At 38.3% G+C, this 23113-nt stretch overlaps 1 long non-coding RNA gene across 7 annotated transcripts in view; it reads right to left on the bottom strand.

Moving 5' to 3' along the window:
• LOC116237893 (uncharacterized) overlaps nt 1-17264 on the bottom strand; it is a 59138-nt gene extending 41874 nt beyond the window's left edge. For 5 of the 7 annotated variants that reach the window (XR_016466603.1, XR_016466606.1, XR_016466604.1 and 2 more), the window contains exons 1-4: nt 17203-17264; nt 12298-12383; nt 11797-11883; nt 2585-2695 (exon numbers count right to left, since the gene is read on the bottom strand). This is a non-coding gene — a long non-coding RNA (uncharacterized LOC116237893). Of the gene's footprint in view, nt 1-2584; nt 2696-6462; nt 7161-10136; nt 11085-11796; nt 11884-12297; nt 12384-17202 lie in introns of those variants that run through there. The other 2 variants (XR_016466608.1, XR_016466607.1) reach the window with 2 other exon arrangements.
• Nucleotides 17265-23113: the final 5849 nt, after the last annotated feature.

Here is a 23113-nt window from a genome sequence, read left to right as displayed (position 1 = left end):
GAGTCAGGCAGCAAGTCCTAACAGGGGACAAGGGAGTTATCAAGACAAAATCTGCGCTGGAGCTGACCAAAATAGTCTGTGCTGGAAGCAATACCCCCAAAATGCTGCTATATCATCAGATTCAGGAAACAGAGTAAAGCAAGAGTGAACAGCAATATGAATGCTAGTATGTAGGTGTACTTATTTTTGCTCAAAAGAAGAAGCAAAACCTTGGTACACACAGGCATGTAGTTGAAATGGGTAAAAATGTAGACCCAGTTTAAGAAAAAAATCCTGACTGTAAATTGCACGAATACATGGAAAAATCTCTGAAAGGAAGGTCAAAAGCATTTTTGTTTATCAATTGTAATACTTGAAAGAAAAAATCCTCTAAATAAGAAGACTAAACTGCATCCACTAATAGAAAACCCAAACAACCTGAAGGAATTTTTCCTCTCTCTGTTCCACAAATCAGATAAGATGTTGACTGAAGAGCAGTGGGACTACAAGTCTTATAATGTTTATGGAAAACCGATCTAGAACTAAGTGCTTCAGAGGCTGTGTCCTTGTAAAGAAAAGATGCGAAGCTGAAGATCAGACAGTGTATTATCTAGACCATAATGTGACCTGCTTCTACCAGTGGGAGCCAACCACAATAGCAGACAGCAAGATCAAGGGCATGCTGAAAATATACTGGAAACATTAAAACTGGATTTTGATCTTGTTGTTATCTGAGAAGCCAAGTATTAATTTAATATCACAAAATCTTGCATGCTCCTCTACCTTTGTAGCATTAGAAATAGTTAAAAAGAGGGTAAGGAAAGAAGTCAAGTACTTGCTTTTCTGATGAAAATGGAAATTATAGACAGATGGAGAAAAGCAAATGAATGAAAACCGCAAACCCCAAACTTAGAGTGTTGCACTGCATGATGTTTTAGTGAATACTTGAAACACAGCATCCTAGTAGAGAAAAAGTTGCCAGAGAAGTGAAAACCCAGGGAGCAAAACTGAAGGATGTGCACAGCTCACATAAGCTCCCCTAAAGGTTTCTTTTTCTTATAATGGAGGTCACTGAAAGGAAGCACACTGAGAAAGGAAGCCAGACATTTCTGAGTATTCGCGTACAATACAGGAAGCATACAACTTGCAGAAACTTTGATGTCTGAATGCAAAGAGTTGGAAAACAGCTCGAAGTAATAAAATATATGTTGTAGCTCTAGAGAAGGATGTTGAAACATGCTGCTTGTTCACCAGCTCTATTGACGAAGACAGACAGTATTCCCTTGTCTTCACTAAAAAGTCTTTCCACAGTTCTAAGTTTTCAAAACCAATGTATTCCTCACAGCTACTTTCCCTATCGCTATATTTGTATCTACATCAACATCTGAATTTATATTTAATATATTGAATTTATATATCTCTGTGACCTACAGACATAAGAAAAATGTATCAGAAAATATTTCTGATAGTTAGAAACACTGTTAGATAGAAATGTTGCAAAACCATCACATCGTCGAGTTGTTTCTGTGATAACATACGTATTTTAAAATACAAAGTAGATTAGGAGTCATTTGTAGTTCTGCCCTTCACCGTTACTGTGCACTTCTTCCTACTATGAATGTTTAAAGTCTGACTCAAAGACGTGAAGTTTAAATTTGCTCAATGAAATAAATTTTTATGTAGCACTCTTCAAGTTACTTAATTTTCATCTGAATATCCTGTACACCAGTTGGACTAGTGTAACTCATCTTCTCAAGCTGCTCTACAGTGCAGTCAGGACCCCTCAACACAGCAATGAAGTTCATTAAATGGATATTCTCTGCTTACTTACAGAACATAGGTCAGCTCACAGGTCGAAAATGATGCATTATCCTTGTCCTCTCCACTAGCTGGCAGAATATCTAATATGGGTTGGTTTTGCAAAGATGTTGAGAAAGATCACAAAGCACAAGATAATGAAGTGATGGCATTTTGTAAGGAATTTTCTGGAGGAAGGCAGCATTTGAAGAGCACCAAGTAAAACAAGAATCTGAAGTAGCCAGTAATTTAACAGCAACCATCAGTCCGTTGCATACAGACAATTAAATGCATGTACCAAAGTAGTACTTATTTCTGTTTTATCTTTAGCTTCTCCCTCTCCACCTAACACACACCACCCTCCACAGTATCAAAGTCAAAGGTAGCAAGGAGACGAAGCACCTGAAAATCAGGCACTCCACAGTCATACCAACTCTCTGAAAGGTCTCCAGATAGTTGCATAACATACCACAACTGCACAAGCTGTGCACAAGGAGGTAGAGCAACCAAAGAAGGCTAAAATGCATATTAAGGATAGACACTAGCATTCTGGTTCTTCTCAAGGTTATTCGGTCCCTTTTTCTAGTCTCCAGCTTCTTGTTTTCTTGAAAAAAGGTTCCTGTGTCTATCCTCTCACAAATTCATATATTTACTGTCTGACACAAGCTCTAGTTATTCATCTCAACCTCCAGCAAAGCAGGTGTTGCACACCAACTCTCATCTGGCACTCTCATTGCCTACCTGGAAACCAAGGGATCTAAACTCCTGCACTAAGGAAGGTTTGTATGCCCCCCTCCCCACTGCTCACCTCAGGCCTTGTGTCCCAGCTCATAGAGATTTGTTGGAAGTATGTCCTTTTCTTATGTAAACCTGTTTTCTCATAGTCCTCATGTAGCTGCTGCCACAAGGAGAGAGCGTGCTGGAAGAAAAAAAAAAAAAAAAGGTAATCAGATGGATTTTCCTTGGGCATTCTGACACTCCTGATATATATTTCAAGAATTTATTCTGTCCTATGGAGAAAGGTGGGGGAGGAGGTGCTATTTGAAAGCAGCTGTTATAGGAAACACTAAGCATGAGGATGTTTGAAATGTGACCCTGACCTACTCTGTGCTTCACATTTTGCAGGAAAATGCTTTTATCTACTGCAGATTCACAGATTTTAGCCCTTTCCTGAAAGAAAGTGTCTGTGACCCATCTTTGAAATAGCTAAGCAGGGACTACTCTTTTTCTTTTTAAAACACAGTTGAAAGGGGAGATGATGAAATGGCACTGAATAAAATATGAATTCTCGGAGAACTCGAGCTATCCATCTATCATGTCCTGCCCTACCCATGAAGCTTTATTCATACTCCTATTATCTTACTGGCCCAGTCAATCTTGAGTTCTTTTCAATATAACGATCCAGATTCACCAGAGTGCCTGGAGAACACTGCCCACACATATATGCAATTAGCCACCAGAACCAGGCAAGAAAATAGGACATGTGGGTCTGAACTCTGTAAGGCAGGAAAGGAAGATACATCTAATTCTTCTGCAATTACAGGCTTCTACACACAAGGCTGTGGGGATCTTCCTTACAAAAGGAAATGACATCTTCCACTGTGTTTTGTGGTATCTTTCCAGCTTGCATTTAACTAGGTGGGCTGTCTTTTGAGACTTAATCGCAGGATTATCTAATTTCTGGATCTTGAATGTGAAGCCCATCAAATTCAGGTTCTGAATTGTTACTTGAGTTTGGTGTCAAGACAAGGCAGAGTAATGTGAACTCTAGCAGAAGAGGGAAAAGAAACATACTGAAGTATCATCAGTTGCAGCTGAACTCTGAAAGCAAACAGCAGTCAAAAGGGCCAACATTCAGACACAGACAAGGAAAAGGCAGAACTGAAAAAGGAAAAACATAACAAAAATGTCATGAGCACAAGACTCTTTTATGTTTCTTATTAAGTAAGTGTGGTCCAGCAAAGCAAGGATAATGTGAAATACTGGTTCACTAGTTAATATGTTAAGTAAATTCTTGCTTCAGAATTCTCCAGGGAACAATTGTCATTAAGAACTGTCACCTACTGTAGTTATGAAGCATCTTAATAGAGAAAGAGGATATTACACTTTTCATTTAAGAATATCTATCTGCTGTCTCATGGTCTAGATAAGAACTTCCCATGATAAATGTATTTAATTGAAAAGACTGCTCCTTGCTACAGATTATTTCTGGCTGATTTTTTTTCCACTTGTCTTTCTGTTGTTGTTGTTGTTTTTGTTTTTTGTTTTTTTGCTATTTGCTCCATATGGTCTGGAAGCATTTGCTACTGGAGAGGAAAAATATGTTCTTTACCAAAACAACAGTTAATGCAATTTTATGACGTATCACTGGTAGCAGTTAGTATGAGTTACTTCAAACAGAACAGAATTTCTTGTACATTTTCCATTTAAAAATTTGGAATAGTAGCCTCGATAAGAAAATTCTGGCTTAAGCTACAGTATGAGTGTGCCCTGAAACATCATGATTTATAGTCATTTAAATATTGTAACACATTAGTATTAATAAGTTCTAATTTTAGTTATTGTAGTTTGGTAATACTGGGACATTTTCAATTCATTTGCAGGCAGTATTTTCCTCTAGTATTACTTCCTCCTAGTTCACCAATCATGAGTTAAACTGCTCGAGAAGCAGACTGCTTTCCATATGTTACTAAGAAGTTTTGTCTACAGAATACAGAAAAAAATCTATCAAAGAGTTCTTCAATAAAGAGCTAGAGAACCTCTCTCACCAATTTTTCAAGTTGTTCATTTTGGTTCATGGTCTTGTGTAATTCTACATAAACCACTAACTACAGTCTGCATTTGAACAACAAGCTATTAGCTTGCTGTTTAACAGCTCTTTGTGTTTTTAGCTTAAATTCCCAAAGTCAGATTGCCTCCTTTCCTCTGGACTGTTCTGTTCAGGTAAGTTCCCCCCCCACACACACACTCCTTCCACCTCTGTTAGCCTTCTAAATCAGAAATTAAATGTGAATTTGTAACATACACAGGAGGTCTTCAAACTGGTTCACCCAACACAGACAGTCATACAAATGCTTTACGCATTCTGATCAACATCAGTGTTTTTGAGAAGAGATTTCTCCATACACTTTCATTCTTTTGCAATTGTGAAAAAAAAAATAAAAAAAAATCAGTGGCATCAATTAGGTATTTTGTCAAATATGTTTTGATGAGATGAGTAGCTGGAAGGATATTTGACTTGTTTTGCATTTGTGCTCTCCAGCAGAAACAGCTCATTGGCTTAGATTGCATGTTTCAGTGGCAGAAAGCATGGAATGAAATGTCATGAGTCTGTGCTGGGTTTTATGCAAGGTTTCCCAGCATTATTAACTTATTTTTTTTTTATTTTTTTCCCCTCTTAGTGCAGCATGCTTCAGTAAACTTAGTATCTGACTTTCATAACTATTTTGGAAATTACAAATACCTCTTTTCTGAAGCACTATGAAAATTCATCATCACAAGTCCTACAAAGAGATACTGTAAAAAAAAAACCCAACAAACAACACCCTTCATTAAAAGTGCATTAGGTGCTAAATGAATCTACAAAACTACACTCATAGACCCATATATTGCCTGTATGGGGAATAAAATGTATAAAGTTCGCAGCTGGCAATCTGTTATTGAAATAGAACATCAAATGTAATAGGAAGTATCTGCTTGCATCAGCAAGACTACCATCATAAACTTTACAGAGTAATCTCCTGCTGTTAATAGTATTTCACAGGAATCACTATAGACAACACAGAAAACATATCCACTAGAGAAACACATAGCAATATCCAATGGATACTCCTTTCTCTTCAGTAAATATAATGCAAACTTAGAGAGATCAATATTTCAAAAAGTTCAACACTTAGATTTGATTCCAGATCTCAGAAGCTCAAAATATGAGGATAGGGTACAAATCTAATTCAGATTTCTCATTTTATCTACAAAAAAAAGAAAAATCTACCCTGTGAATTCAACACTGGAATCTAGTACTAAGTATATAAATGTATGGGAAAAATTGAGTTATGGCCTGAACCACTGATTGAACATCTGGGGAAAGGACCTGGTCAGCCCTGGGAGCACAGGTGAAAGCTTCTCCCTGTGAACCTAGAATGTTCTGATATGGGTGAGCAATCTTCTTCCCTTCCTTTATAACATCCCTCTATTGTGTCAGTCTTTCCCTCATCTTACCTTTGTTGTAACTCCTTTACCACTGCACTAATCTGCCTAATTGCTACAGTAAGAAAGGAGGAAAAATTCTTAGACATCTCCCATTATGTTAATGGTTTGCAACTGAAATTGTAATGGATGTGTACATTCAACAGAAATCTCTAAACCAAATCCTGAAACCAGTGTAATTCTGTTACAGTCCAGATCACAATAACAAAATGCATCACCAGTGAGTAAAAACAACCACAGGGAGAACAACTTGCTTAAACTCATTTCACTGAATAAATAAAATCCCAAGGTCCAATAACTTCAGCAGTAATGAAGCTTCAAGTGGCATTTACAGAGAAATTTCTTAAAGAATCTTATTTTGGAAACCAAGAAAATACAAACCACATATTGTTTATCTTGGTTTTTTGTTTTTTTTTTTTTTTTTAAATCACTGCAACATTCAGATGGAAAAATATGTGATGTCTAATGGTCAGGCTCCATTTATACTTCATAGCAGTGTGCAATGGTCCTTTCTGACCATCTTGAGGCTGGAAAGCATTTCTATATTACTATTTCCATATCTTGAGTTCTTCACGCTTAAAAACTGCTGATTCATAACAGATATTCCTCTTCCTTTCTCGCTAAAAGTTACTTTCTGAGCATGTTCAACTCCATGAAAGAGGGAAGAGGATCCATCCATAAGGTCATTAAAAGATTTATTTTGATATATGAAAATCTGGGTTAAAAAAAAGTTCCACAGCAGTACAAAACATGGGCATAACAAACCGACCAGTAGGAGAGTACTGCACTGCAAACTGCAGAGCAATTGGTTCTCAGTCTTTCCTTGTAAAGCTTTTCTTTAGCACAGAAAAAATATTCATTTGTTTGAGAGAAATTCTTCGGATTTATATGGTATAAGACAAAATGAACTAAAGTCTATGAGAAAAATCAGTATTTGTTTCTTCAAAGTAGAGCAGTTTCAACAAGGAAGCTTAGGAGAGTCATGAGAGAGAGTGCTTCTCAGAGGCACTGAAAAGGACTTGCACCTGGTTCATTCACTTCACTAGCCTTTCTGCACCATTTAGCTGCTCTGCCATTTCTTCATGCATAAGAAACCCCACTTTTAGGTGAATGTTAGATCCAAGAATTGATGACAGAATTCATAAACTTGTCTCAGAATTATGAATTCCTCTAGCTGTCTGGAAAATAAAAAGTTAATACTAAGCCATGTAATTCCCACAACAGGAATTCACTTGAGAACCTACCCTCGATGTCTCAGTTATGTGCTGCCCAAAGACAGGCAGAGGTCAGGTTATTCTACAGAACAGGACATCATCATAACAACATTGTTTTTGTCCACAGAAATCGCCATTGCTACAGAAAGGAAGAAAACTAATCTCTAATTGCAGGTTGTCAGAACCAAGCGATTTTCACTGGTCAGTATAATTGGGTTCAGCACTACCAAAGTGATCCCACTTCTAGAAAACGTGACTTATTTCCTTTTTTTGACTTTGAAAACACTGAAAAGCCTTCATCTGATTAAGAGGGCATAGCTTTTCAGAAGCACAGAGTACACATTTGTCTGGAGTATTACTAGATTAGATTTCAGGACGGTCCTAAATCTGTATTAGAAAATAACTAGGCAAACAACTACAGTATGATTGCATGGAATGCTCCAGAGTAATTAGCAGATTAAAAAGAAATCAGCAAATTTTTAGAAGGCTAAAATCTAATCTAATCAAACACAATTCAACTGAACTTCCTGGAGGAAAGGATAGTGCAGGTGGTCCACTTAGAAGACTTACCGAGGATTTTTATTTTTATTATTTTTTGGGGGATTTTCAGAAATATGGATGTAAAGATGTGACTCAGTGCTTTCTCAGACTCCGTGCGGAGTTTAGGAGATTAGGCTATTTCTACCTATCTGCGCCGAGCCTCTTAACAACCTGTTACTGTGAAAGGTTTTGCCCTTCAGGCACCCCAAGCCCCTCAGAAAGGGCGCCAGCCTTCCCGCCTTGAGGCAGCGCCCGCCGCGTGCTGCCAGCGCCCCCTGCCGGCACGCTCGTGCTGCGCAACGGAAAGCAGCGCGCCGGGGCCTGAGCCCTGCTCGCAGCTTTTGGGAATATCCCTCAAACGGGTATCTTCTACAAAAATAACATAGTGAAAGTGAGATTTAAAGGTTTGAGTTCTCTCAAGACTGCTTTCACTTAAGAACGCAACAAATTTCCCAAAATGTTTAATGTCAGTACGTGCAGGAGGAAAAAAAAACAACTTGTCTAATGCCCAAAAGTGACATCTGTGAGGGGAAAAAAACAAAACAAAACTGTGCTATAAAGGATGAAAAGGACATCTAGTACAATTTATCTTCACAAATGCCCTTAATAGACTACATTTGCAACTGTTTTTCTACCCAGTTTCAATAACAATTTCTTTATTATTCATATTACTGCTTAACTAGCTCCGTGCAGCGCAGTAAATCATACTCGTGCTATGCTAAACAGGCAGGCATTTCTGCTGCCCTTACGGACTGCCTAGGTTAGCCATCACAGAAAGTCTTATCAGCATGTTTCTCCCTGTCACGTAACCTCCATCTAGGAGCATAACTAAAATCAGTAGCTGAGATTTCAAAGGTTCATAAGGAAACCTGATCACCACAACACTGGTTTGTCACACAGCCAAAGTCACATCGCCCTTTCCACAGATCAGATACTGGTGCTGCAGGCCGAGAAAGGCGGTCTGAATTCAAGCAGCAGTCATCTTCCCAGAACAGCATCTGAAATTTCACTTGAGGCACATAGTAAAGTCGACTAAATTAACATTTTCACCATTATTGACACTACAAGATTTATTACTCCCTATTCAATTTAAAGAGATTCCCCAGGGAAATTTTTAAGGGGTGTTTGCTTTATTGGTTGTTATCGAGTTGGACCATTTGACAGCTGGTGTGGAATGTCTGAATAACAAAATCCTTGCTTGGAAGAAATCAAGAGACCTCTGGTGACTGATATGGAGGATAGTGATTTGATTTTAGTGTGATGCATTTAGTTTTCATTGTTAAAATAATATAACAACGGATTAATTTATAGAATGAATAGTAACCATATGAAGTGTATACGCAGAGGAGCCTGTCCAGGGCTGCTACTAAAGCTTCTTGTTTCATAGAGCTCAGTTCTTGATCCCCTAGTAGGTGTTTCAGTAAGACTGCTATGTAGAGTTGGATTATTATGGGAAGAATCAGGGCTGAACCCTAAAACTTCTAAGTTTGATTTTCCTAGAATCACTCCAGTAATGCATTACTGTGCATGTTAGGTGAGCAGAAAATGAAAGACAGGAAAGGAAGATTTCTCTTATCTTAGAGCTCAGGAATTATTTTCTTCCAGCAGAAAGTATTAAGAAGTCACGAGACATGCTTGTATAATAAGACTATTGAAACAATACAAATACAGGTGAATTAAAGTCATGCAGTCTAAAAAGTATTCTTGGTATTAAAATATAAAACATTTAGCAAGGCACAAAACACTGATAAAAAATGGAAATGTTTTCTGAGTGATTATGAAGAAAACAGAGAAGATCTAGTAAAGTGGAAAAAGGAGAGACCAAGAGTGCAATTAATTCATCCAGACGTACAAATGTTTATAGAAACATATACAAAGACATTTGCTTCTTCTACCTTGCTGATGAAGAGAACTTTCAGAAAAGCACAAATGCATCAAGTTTACCTGCTACCAGCACTGTTTACTAGTTGCCATAATCACTAAGTCCTTCATTTTAGATTTAGCCATTACAGCCATAAATTTTACCACTGCTATCAAAATGGTTCTCAATCTCCAAAGAAAGGATTGGTGAATATTTTACACCAAGAACCAACAGATAGAGGAGGGATGTAATGTACTCAGATAGTTGAAATCAACTCCACTGAAGCTTAAACTAAAAGTTGAACAGTTTTTGAAGGGACTTGAAATATATCCTTGAAAATGCTCTAGAATGTCTGGGCTGTTTCAATTAAAGGTGAACTCTCTGCTGGATGGGCAGAAGCTAATACTGATTCTAGGTGAAGAACAGGACTAAGAGACCCTTTTCCATTGGTTTCAAGCTAGGCAAGAATTCCTCAGCCTCACACATTTGTCTTCCTCCCCGACTTTGCCTATGGCAAATTATAGTTGTGGTAACCTGGTTGATCATCTCTACAGCCCTAAGCTGCAACCACTGAGTTGGAAAAACTTCCCTGTAAGCAAAGGAGTTTATTCATTCTGTGAGTATTCTGGGGCATATCTGCTATGAATTTTCTACTCTTGGCGTTCATCTGAGGCTTAATATGAATTGATCATTAACTCAACATCTGTGCTGCATACTGGCTTTTGGCAAAGAAAAAAAAGTGTTTGAGGCAAGTATTTAGATTCTACAAAACAAAGAAAGACTGGAATCTGCTTCTCTAAGCACACAAAGGTTACTCAGCAGGAATAGTTTTGTTCCCACTGTTTTTCTACTATTGTATACTTTGTTGTGTGCAGCTGTTATAATTATATTTAAACCTCTCTGTGTTATGTATGCTAATGTAATTTTCAGTACTGTGTTTGAGTTATCCATAATTCACTTCTGCTTCTCTAAGAGAAAGTTTTGTGCCTATGGGGCTGGAACATGAAGTTGGTTTCCCAGTATGACAGATGAATGCCCAGCCCAGTAGATTAGAGTAAGTTCCCTTATCCTTAACTCTGTCACCAACAAGTTTACAAAGTTAAGCCATTTTAAGATCAAGAGATTCCCTGGGGTAGGAGATATTCATAAGCAATAACTCTACCTCACCATTTCTGGTTATCTGACATTTGTCTTTTATCAGGCCAATATCTTGATATTGACCAACAGTAAGAGATTCTTTGCACTTTTGTCTCAAAGCTTACTGAGGAACAGAGATAGGCAAATCCAGGTCAAAGTTGGAAAAATCTTTTGTCTGAAGATCTGCAGGCCAGGGGCAATGAGAGAAATAAGCAGCAGGTTAATGGATGGGAAGCAGTCTTTCGTGTGGACTCATCTTGAGGGAGATTGCCATCTCAGGGGTGCTGCACCTGACTCTTACCAAAGTGTCCAGGAATACAGCATTGGCAGAAGGAGGATAAAAAAGGGACCTACAACCAAGAGGGTAGGTGTCTGACATCAGATGCCTCATGACGTGATGCCTGCATGCTGATGAAATCTCCTGGACTTGCTCTGTCTGTACCTGCTTGCTACCTAAGCCACTCTGCTGCTACTCTCCCCTGCAGTTTTGCCTCAGACCATCAAAATGGCATGCAACAGGATGCTGCTGGATCCTGGTGGTGACTATCCCTGCTTTACGTAATTCTTTCTTCTTTCCTATCTTTCTTATTGTCTGCTTTCCCTTCCCCATCACCTTTATTCATAATAGTTGGCAGCCACCCCTTTCCCATCTTCCTGATTAAGATGTGTAATAAACTGGTCGATCAACATTTGAACCGTTGTTTCTTAATCTCACATTGGCTATACATACATCAAAGAACCTCCTCTGTCTCCTATAAATTGGAGCGAGACACCAACCCAACTACCACGTAGTAATTTTATTTTTTGTTTTGACCACAACAAGAAAAATCACTTTTTTTTTTTGAGAACAGAAAGATTCTCAGGAATAGTAAGTTTCTTTCTAAAAGCCTCACCTTTAAATAATTAACGTTTATTGATGAAAATCAATGTTAGATTAAATAGATATGGCTCTTATATCATGTCTGAGATCAAACAAAGCCAGTGAGTGACCATGAATCTCTAAATTCTAAAACAGACAGAAAAAATATTGTACTGTGTTACCTAAGTGAGAGCTTTGCATACCTTCGTAACAAAACTGGTGAGTCTGTCAGCAGAGGTGCTCCATGAGGTGCTGCAGTGCTATTCCTGCCATTACACACTGTCATATCACTGTGAAAGAAAGAGACAAAGCAAGAATACTTCTTGAAAAACAATTTAACAACAAAGCAGAAGAAGAACACACTCCTTCACAGTATATCAAATCAAAATACCACGTACAAGATCCTAGCTGCAGATGACTAAACGCAGCAAATTGCATGATCATATTATGACAGATTACATCCATGGATACTGTGCAGCAAGAAGTATCCTGAAACCAAGGAGCAGCACGTAAGATCAGCCTCACTGAGAAAAATGATTTATTGCAAGCGAAGAAGGAAAACATTAAACTGAATAGCTTTTCTGGGGACAGTATTCTTCTCTGTGCTTTTTAAACCTGCAGAAAAGCCCCAGGGAATTTAAGATGCTAATTTCAAAGAAATGAAAATTATTTCTAAAAATTATTTCTAACATGCCGTTACAAACCTTTATAAAAAGCAGTTCCATTCACTCTGCCTCTAACGCCTAAAGACCTCTGCAGTACTGTTTGTTTTCTCATTGCTTCTCCTCATCTAAGAAAGAGATAAAAATGAATGCTTCTGATGGGCTTATTTTGCTTTTTCAATTACATTATTATCACAACAAAAGCCTTGAGCCAGTAAGTTTAATGCAAACTCTGTCTAATGATAGACAAACTAAGCATTTAAGGATTAGATCCATAGAATTACATCATCAGTAAGTTCAAACGTGAACATTTATTCACTGCAAATAGGACTAACACTTGCAAAGTAACTGTGCTGGGTGGGAACAAAGCGTCAGGAACAGATGATATTAGTTCAGTTCTGAAGCAGTCTGTATTTCCATATGTAAAATATCAGATACTCACAAAGAGACAAGGGTGTATCAGAGGTGACATAAACTGCTTGGTTGCTGCTCCACAGGGATAATGCCTAACACCAGAAGGTGAGAGCATCTAAGCCCTGAATCAAAAATCTCTTTCAGAGAGCAGGAAACCTAGTTTGCTAGGCAAAAAAGGGGAGAATATGTGGAAAATGTGCAAGAAAAGCAGAAGGCCAACTGTGGAAGCAGCAGAAATCTTATATTGCTTCTATATCCTTGTTTCCTCCGTAAGGGAAAATATTGCAAGTCTGAGATATTCTGAGCTGGTTGGGAAGAGAGTGATGAATGAACCTGAGCATATGAGGATAGGCTGATTAAAGAAGGAATGAAAGAATGAGGGGTATCAGAAGCAGGTGAAAAGAGAAGGGATCCAGACGTGGGTAAGAGGAGACAGATAGTACCCGAGGGATGGAAAGAAGTAGGGAATAAAAGACTCTGGGAAGCTTAGTTGCAAGCCAGAAGAATCTTTATAAAAAAATAAAATAGAAAATAATTTAAAAAAAACAAACAACAAAAAACCACCCAACTTTCACTGACAAAAAAAAACCTGTGTGATGCAGCAATAAATCTTCAAGATTTATGGTTTAAATTACACGTAATTTTCACTCTGCATAGATTAACATAAAAAGAAGAAAACGAGCGCTGCGAAGGGTGAAACAAAGGGGGGGTGGGGAGGATCTTGTTTTTGGGGGGATTATGTTTTCTATATACTGAGAAAAACATTTCCATTCTGAACAATTGAAAAAAATAAATAACAAGTGCTCATTAACAAGAATACCTCAGTATAACCCTTGTATATATGGTACCTGGAGAACATAGGAGACTAAACATAATGGAGAATCTTCTCTGTATTATATATGCCTCTCTCTCTTCTCCTTAGCTTTCTACTAGGAAGCATTTATACTGTTCACAACTATTCATAAATGAGGAACAAATCCTATTGATTGAATTTTGATTTTGTAGGAAGAAACATACAGGCAAATAGCATTATATACTATACTTCCCACACAGTTACAGAGCTTGAAAATTTGAAGGGAAAATTGTGAAATAAATTTTGTGTATCCATGCTACGGAAAGTGAGTTTTGTCTTGAATTTGATGGGGAATTACAAATTGGATGTTAGCTTAGCTCTTATGATTTTACAGACGGACATTTTGTTAACAAGTAAGAAAATACATTTCTCTTAAAGTAACACAGGTATTGCAGGCCTGTACATGACTTCAGCTTGGATACACGCTTTTTCAAAGTTAACCATCTAGAGTTGTTTACACATTTACCTTGCTTTATGATTTGTTTTGCCTGCTATTTTCTTTCTCCCTTCTTCCTTCTCCCTTCCATCTGTTACATGCATATGCTTAATTATCCCCAGGTATTCATGGGGCACATATAAGAATCATCAAGGGCAGTCTGGAAGTGAAGCTACTATAGGGCAGAGCTGACAAGGCAGCATCAAAGCTGTGAATTTATCCTTGTGAATTACACAAGTGAAAAATTAGTAGGTGAATAGATTTTTTGTTTCTTTTGTTTTGTTTTCACTTGGAATCCACTAAATTATGCATGAACTGGTTTAGTTTTTAGGGTGACCTAAATAGGTATGAGCTGGGAGAGACTGATGTACAAACTTAGATAGAACTAAAGAACTAAACTATCATTAGTTTCTCTGCCAGGAGTTAAATGCAACACTATTATGGACCATAACACTAAAGAAATGGTGAATCCCCTACCTCCTTGCAACTCCTGCTGGTTACTTTGCTTTTTGAAGCAGCAAAATGGGGCTCCAGCAAAGCCATTTGTTTGGATTTGGCACAGATTTATTTACACCCCGCTGAAACAACTGATTCCACTGGCAAATTGATAGTAGCTTGAAACATATCACTTGGAAGTATTTGTTGCACAAAGCTGAGTTCTGCTGGCCAGGTTCACAACGGGTGTAATAAACCTGAGGAAAATCTATCACATTTTCCATATAACTCATGCAGGACCCTATTTCCTGACGTATCCCTTAACTGCTAGCTGGGTAACTTTTGAGATGCACAGTATGGAAACATGGAGCAATGCTCCTGTAGTTTACTATTTTATCATTCACACCGCAGTTGATAGATTATCACTGGACTGTTTCTATAAAATATGATCAGTAGTGACAAACTGAACTGTTCCGGAACAGCAGTGGATGACACTGCTTATCTTATCACTGCCTGAGACCATTTTTTTGTTACAATTAAAATCAGGGGTGAAATGGTCAGCGTTAGGAATCCACACAGTGAAAATTTTAAATCTAGCTTCTCAAATGGTGATTTCATTCAACGTACCACATAATCATGCAAGGCAAGATGGCTGTGTTCCAGAGTTTCATAAGAAAGAAAAGCAATAGAAAGAATCAGCAATAAAAAACAACAAACGACAGTGTATGGGAACTGTTGAGTCACGGCCTGAACCACTGATTGATCACCTGGGGAAAGGACCTGGTCAGCCCTGGAAGCACAGGTGACAGCAGTTCACCTGCATGACCAGAAGGGTTGGAGCCTGGCTGCTTCTCTCTTAGACCTCATTTAAAGGCTGACTGGCACTAGGGAAGAATCTTCTTCTGGAGATCCTTTCTTGGTCAAGCTTTCCCCTGTGAACCTGAAATCTTTTAATTCAGGTAAGCAATTTTTTTTCCTTCCCTTATAGCACCTTTCTATCTTTCTGACCCTCCCATTGTATTCATCTGCCTGATTGCTACTGACAGCAACAAGAAAAAATGTGAATGTTGATTGGAAATACATGAAATAAGTTTCTCAAAACATTAGAGAAGTGTTCATGAAGCAGCTTGGTATGCTGACTCTATTGAAGACTGAAGTAAGTTCCAGGAAAGAATTGTGTAAAGCTTGCTTGTCTTTGGAATAAGAAGTTCTCTTGTGTTATTTTAAACGTGAATCTTAGAGCATTTAGATAGAAAAACACTCTTATCTACTAGCATTTCCTAGGAGCTATGGTGTGAAATACTAAATGATAAGCAGTCAGAAATATCTTTCAAAATAGTATGGCTGCTCTTAAATGCAAGGAGTAAGAGAAATTCTCTGCTTGGTTCAGTGTTCATTTAAGCATTCAGGAAGAATGTGAGAAGGATATCAGTTCTACAAGGAAGAATGCAGTTTAATAACATCCTTGCATTGTGAAAATATGAAGAAAATTAAGAAAAAAGCTGCTTCAGACTGAGGGAAAAGTAGCTAATATAGATGGAGCTTCACTGGCTAATAATAGATAGAGCAGTGATTACTCACTGGTTTTAAAACTGTCGTACTACTTCAATTCTCAGGATGTCAGACTCAGAAAAATTAAATCATATCAGAAATCACAGGCATACTACTAAAAGGCCAATTTCTTAGCAAACTCAATTTTAACAATGTACTGCATCCTGTTATGGGCTCCTCAATTTGAGAGAGTCCAGCAGGTGGCTGTAGAGATGAGGGGTTTAGAGCACTTCCATTACAAGGAGAAGCTGGGCTCTGGGACTATTAGTGCAGAGAAGACTGAGAAAGGATCTTAGCAATGCTTATAAATTTCTAAAGGGTGAGAGTCAAGTGGATGGGGCCAGTCTTTTCAGTGGTACCTCAAAATAGGAGGAGGGGCAACGGGCACAAACTGGAACATAGAAAGGTCTGTGCAAGCATGAGGAAATACTTCCCGCTTTGAGGGTGACAGAGCACTGGAACCAGATGCCCAGAGAAGTTTTGGAGTCTCCCTTTTTGGAGATATTCAAAACCCACCTGGACATTTCTTCCTCTAGAGAATCTCTTTAGCAGGGGGGGCTAGGGTTGGACTGGACTATCTTCAGAGGTCCCACGCAATCCCTACCGTTCTGTTACTCTGATTCTATGTAACTAAAGTCCATTCAATTAACTTGGGATGGTTTTAGTGAATGTCAGGCAAAAATGGGCTAAGAACAATTGTATTTAGTATCACTTGTGATTAATGTAAGGAGCAGATCAGGAAAAGCCAGGGTTACTCTCCTATTCAAAGTCACGTTCACTCCTGTAACACACGTTAGAACTGATGGGGCACAGTATGAAGCAATTCAAAGCAAGAGCACTGCACTTGCATCTCCTGATAGTGGAGCTTCTTCAGTAACTCACAGAAAGACACGAAAGAAAATACGATAACAGAGTCCTTCTGCAACTGACTGTTTTCAAAAGCCAGGTCAAAAAATGCCGTGTGTTTTATACTAGTTCAGTTCTTAATCACACTCCATTTAAGCCTATGAAACACAGACTATTTTTCTGAGATGCCAGTTATTTGAAATATCAGAGTTTATGTACCAGATAACACGTGTATCACTTTCTCTCCTTAAATCTACAATACAGAGGGATATCAGTGAACATTTGCATGTTTAATCTATTAAGGCTGATGAGACAGTGGCTTGTACAATCAATGAATATACAGATGTTATAGTATACCAGAGAGCTTGGCTATGAAGTTACTACACTAAAGCAGAAAAGATAGAACACTTACCCATATCCTGTGCTCACTTGTGAAACTCCAGCAGAGCAGATCTCCAGAGGAGATCCTTCCCCACTGGTAGTCAGCTCTTAAATGGGTCTAGGAGAGGTGGAGCCAGGCTCCATCCCCTTCCGGCAGCACAGGTGAATTGCCTTCACCTCTGCTCCCATGGCTGACTCATTGCTCACCTCAGGTGGTTTATCAGAGGTTCAGGCTGTGATTCAGCAGTTCCCATACAGTGGCTTTTTGTCCAACGGGTTTTCCATCGATTCAGGTAAAGTAAGTGAGCACTGTGAAAAGAAAAAAGTATTCTTCAGAGCTTTTTGGATAGCAATACTGAATTACAAGTTGGGAAACAATATATCTAGGGCAGTGGGGATGACAAAGACAAACCCAGAGTTCTCAAGCATTTCAGAAAATATCAATGCTCAGAAGACTTGCCTGAAGATCTAACTTAAAGAGAATCATCCCAAACTGTATTTGTAGTAAAACCTGAGGATTTCAGGAAATGACCCAATCAATGATTACTGGATAAGTAACTCCCATATAATCTTCTTGCCCCTTTTCATATTTAAACAGAAGTATGAAGCAGTAGGACTAATAAGAACAATAAATTACAAATGTGACTCTTCCAAATATGTTAAGTACCTGCATAGTTACTCAAGAGGATATAGAAGTTTACCACTAGTTTGTCTTCTGATAAACAATACAATATACATTTCATAGTAATGACCTCAAGAAAAAGTATTTGGCTTTAATTAGAGATGGCAGAGCTCCTCTTATGAATTCAACAGTTTGACAAGAAAGTTAAGTCCAAGAATTAACATTCTTACAGACAGCCATGGGGGAAAAAAAAATGTTCAAGTATAAGATTTGCTGTACAGAAATTATAGAATTATTCACTGGTTTATTTGTTTTATGTTATTTGAAACTAGAGGTAAACAACATAAGAAATCATACTATTGGCCCTGGTAGGCTTCTTTGAAGCGAGATACAATAAAGAATCACCTTACGTTTTGACGACTTTCCTCTGTTCCCCTGAAATTTAAAACATACTTTGCAGCCAATGAACGTTTCACTTTGATATTACCTTTTTCTTATTTATTGTTTCCAATTTTTTTCTTTTCAGTTTTCATCACAGTCTGTTTGTTTGTTTTCCTGCTTATAAGGTATGCGTGAATTATTTGGTTATACTGAAATCTTACTATTTATACTTATCTTACTTACAAAGTACTGACTTTTGGATACATTTTTTTCTACTTCAGTTTGTCTCTCTGCTTTCTGCCCAATCCTTCCAATTACATTTGAGGGTGCCTGTGTGTTTCCACTCCTGCTGCTCCTGGATGCTTATCATGTTCACAGGGTGCACATAACTAATCTATATGCTCAGCATGCACTGTGGCTGGGAAGGACAGGCCGTGTGGGCAGCCCTGACAACCCTCCAGTAGGGTTCCCCTGGATGGGGAGATAAGTGCTGCATTTTTTCAGACAGGATCTGGTGTAAGGACCTGCTAGAGCCTAAGGAAAGGCTGGAAACATTATCTGGTTACTATATCTGACACAGCTGCAAGGGAAAACTGTGAAGATGAGTACAAAACAAATTGGAAAGGATGCAGCAAACAAGAACTATAAGCTCACTGCTCAGTTTTATTAGGATTAATAACAAGTCTGTATTAAGTCATACTGGATCAAGGCTGACATCATACTACTACTGTTTAATTTCCTTACAACAAAGGGCCCCTTCCAGCCTGTGATTCTCTTGTTACATCTATCAGGCTACAGGCCAGCACCAACACCTCCAACCAGCAGCACCACCAAACATTCAGCTGGGTTGTGAGATAGCATCAGCCAGTGCATGGCCCTAAGAATCTGGGAAAACTTGAGTGTTTGGGCAGGGCAGAAACACCTTAGTCACCTTCCTTTCTGTCTATAATCATCATAGTTTTCCCTACAGCAGACAGCCCTACATACACTCATTTTGTTCTTGTCTTCTTCTCTATCTTTTCTGTCTCCATAGAAAACCACATATGCCTGTCTATCTTCACTCATTTCTGCTTAAAACTGCTTCTTGCAGTCTTGGAACTAGACCATATTAGGCAGGAGGCCTTGGCAGCTTCTATTATCTGTTCTTGAAGGGGAAGAAAATGGGTATGCTAGCAAAGAACAGGAAAATACTAAGATGCATGCGATCAGAAAAGATGGAAACCATCAACCAAAGGATTGGAGCTAAACTGTGGAACACTCTCAAGGAGATGGGCTAAAAAGAGACTATACAGCTTGATAATTTGATGTCAAAGAAGCCCACATCAGAAGAGGCTTCCATTGTTTGGGTTGTTTTTAGAGTGCCATGTGTGCTACATGGGTGGAAGCTTTGAAAACTTGCTGTAAGTCTAAGAATTATGCAGAATTGGACAATAATTTATAACAGCAAATGTGAAACAATTTCTTAAAACTTGCATTTTGAATACAGTTGTTCTTCACAGAGAATTTTATAAACAAGCGAGCATGTTAATTCAATATAATCCACAGGATTAGACACTTGTATCATTATTTCTATTATTCTCACCAGCTTGGTAGCTGTGAATATCTTGCCCAAAATAAGTTGTGCTTTAGTATCTTATACCTTATTAATAAGCATATTCAAGTTTCCCATTTTCCTAGAAATATTTACAAAGTTGCTCATCTCTTTGTACAATTTTAAAAATCTTAGCAATAAAATATGTAACCAAGCAGAGCTAAAAGCATGCATATGCAGGAGAACAAGTCATTAAAAGGTGTGTTCAAAAGTTTGACTACACTTTATCTCATACAAAACTGCAGTGTTTTGTTCTCTTGTATCATAGAACGACCTGGATTGAAAAGGACCACAGTGATCATCTAATTTCAACCCCCCTGCTATGCACAGGGTTGCCTATCACCAGACCAGGCTGCCCAGAGCCACATCCAGCCTGGCCTTGAATGCCTCTAGAGATGGAGCATCCACAATCTCCTTGGGCAACCTGCTCCAATGTGTCACCACTCTGAGTGAAAAACTTCCTCCTAATATCCAACCTAAACCTCCCTGTCTCAGTTTGAAACCATTCCCCCTTTTCCTATCACTATTCACTCTCATGAACAGCTGTTGCCCCTGGTCCTGGCAGACATGGGAAGCCTGACCACCTGTGAAGACTGAGGCAAAGCACTCACTGAGTACCTCAGCTTTTTCTATGTCTGAGGAAGCCAGCTCCCTGTTACCTTTCATCAGAGGGGGAATGCTCTCCTTGTACCTTTATAGTGCCTTTATAATTCCATCCTGCTTTACTTTTTAAACTGATGTGTATATGATGATGTGTATATATAATTCAACTTCATTTTATCCATTTATAGCCATGGCATAATCAACAGATACAAAATAAATAAATAAGAATCATGAAGTGTCAGCATACCATAATTTCACAGGAGAAATCACTACTACCACAGGAGGGCACTAAACTCTGAGAAACTATAACAGGAAGAGAGATAAAATGGATGAGAAAGCAGGCTGGTATTTATTAAAATGGTGTAATTTCTTATCTTAACGTTATTTAAGTGCCAGAAATGATGAAGTAGCCCTACTGATCCCTACTGCATTCAATATTTTTGTTGTTGTTGTTATTATTATTATTATCATTATTGTGAATGTAACTATCAGTGCAGAACCCATAAGAATTAAATACTGATCTTCACTCATGCTATTTAGGAACAGTTTAGCAAAATCAGTGGAATTGTATTCATGGAGAATTGACAAGAGTGAAGAATTGTGCCTCAAATGTAGTTAATGAGTAGACTTTTTAGATATTAAGGTATCTTTATAATGTCTCCAGTAACATGAGGGAGATGGGCTCCCTCTACTCCTCACTAAATTGCAACATAGCTTTCTTCTTGTGGTCTTTCTTGTGATTTCCTTGGGTTATTTTAAGAAGTTTGATGTCGTTTATAAACTGAGGAATCTAATTATTAGAGTGCAATTGCATAATTACATATTTAAAATGTGTGTTTGCATGTGAAGTGGCATACCGATTTCTGTTAAGATTACTTTGATCTCTAGCAGCTCTTTTGAAACCTGTCCTAGACAGTCACACAGAGGGCACAGAGCTGGTGCTGTCTCACACTTTCCTTCTCCTGGAGCAGTCAGTACCCATGAGATGTGGCTGGGTTTAGCTGGAACCACACCCATGCCATTTCCTTGCCCTGGGGTAGAGCAAAAAACAGAGTTAATCTTAACTCTACTGTTGCACATTTGAGGGAGCTCAGGACAGTAAAAAGGCAGACCATAGTCTGCAAAAGCATCTGTTTGCTCAGATATCAGAGCTACTATTCTTACCTGCAGCACCTACTACATACAGCTCACAAATTGAAAAGCGATGAAAAGGAAAAAATGTAGTAATTATGTATTTTTGTATACCATGTACAACTTCCTTCCTTTTAGAACTGCTAACATTCTGCCATCTCATACCAGAGCTACTGACAGCATCCTCTTATCATTACCATTTCCTGATGTTTTTTGGGTTGCCTGGCAGAATGCAAATAGAACCATGCTGTCCTCATGAACAAATTCAAATGCCTGTTCCTTCAGTAAGCACATTTCCTGGGCTCCTGGAGTGCATGGCATTCATGCAGCTGTGTTTACCCTTAAAAGCTTCACAAGAAGAGAGTCAGATGTCAAACAGGCTGAGTAAAAAGCAGAGATAGTTGAGGAAGGCTGGAGTGAATCTTCAGAAAGCTAAAAGCTCCCTTGGGTTTTTCTCTGACCAGTGCCTATTACATTCTTTTCTTTACTGTGCCAAGTGTAACAAGAGAGTGCATTAACAGGAGAGTTCATGGTGCTTCCTCCAGTAGGTCACAGAGATACTCTATGGGAAGGAGATACTCTGCTTTCCTTTTCTACTGTATCTGTTTTAAACTCACATTTTTTTCTTTCATCTGTTTCAAAATTTATGCTCACAGTCTGATGTGAAAACTTACTAAAACTCTAAACACCTATAAAACTTTCCTAAGCAAAACAGTACAATGAACAATACACATATTTTCAGCAGCAGAAAGTTACTACACCCTCTGCAACTGTGATGGAGATGCTGCCATGTGCAACATATGGAACCCTGAAAGCATGTGCTATCTTAATAACCTCTGGGTCTCCAGGTGGTAAAACCAACAGCTGTATGTATTATATTCATTCTCAGTAGGTAGATAATAGATAACAAAAATTTTCAAAGCATCTAACTGATACACACAAAAGCTCTATTTTCTATATGATTTAAGACTTGAGGCCATATATTCTAATATGCTTTGGTGTCAAAAATTGAGTCAGTCCTCTAACAGGACTTTCAAAAGCAAGGATCCCAGAGTGTGAGCTATGTTTCTGAGCAGGTCACGGAGTACCTTTCTGAGATGTTGGAGCAGAGATGCCCTTAAAACCTGGCTCTCCAGTGCCCACAGTTCTCTGCATTTGTATAAGTTTTGAAAATATGAAGGCTCCTAAACCAGTTCCATGCTTTTGAAAAAGCCTTTATACAGGCGAAATATAAGATTTCATAAGGGCTGCAAATTATCTGCTCTCATTTAGCATAGACAGTTAAGGATTATGTTTTGCTGCTGAGCATTGTAAGAAATCACTGCCAGTGATTTCTGCTGATGCTTGCTAATATACACATAGTCTTCTGGTATTTTTATTTTTTTGTTTTATTAATACACTGTATTAGAAACAGTATTTGAATTCCAGACCACCAAGTGCAGAAATACAATGGCATTCTTGTATTTATTTTTTTTTCCAATTGATATTGAAGGACTAAAATCATCATGAATAGTGTGGTTCCCCATTTCTTTATTTTGGCAGTACCTATTGCTAACAGTGAGTCATTGAACTGAAAAGCCAGAAGAAAAAAAAAGGTCGGTTAGCTGAACAGTT

Source organism: Phasianus colchicus, chromosome 5, assembly GCF_987193195.1.
Source record: "Phasianus colchicus chromosome 5, bPhaCol1.hap1.1, whole genome shotgun sequence".
NCBI lineage: Eukaryota > Metazoa > Chordata > Aves > Galliformes > Phasianidae > Phasianus > Phasianus colchicus.
This window is presented reverse-complemented; position numbering and strand designations above follow the sequence as displayed.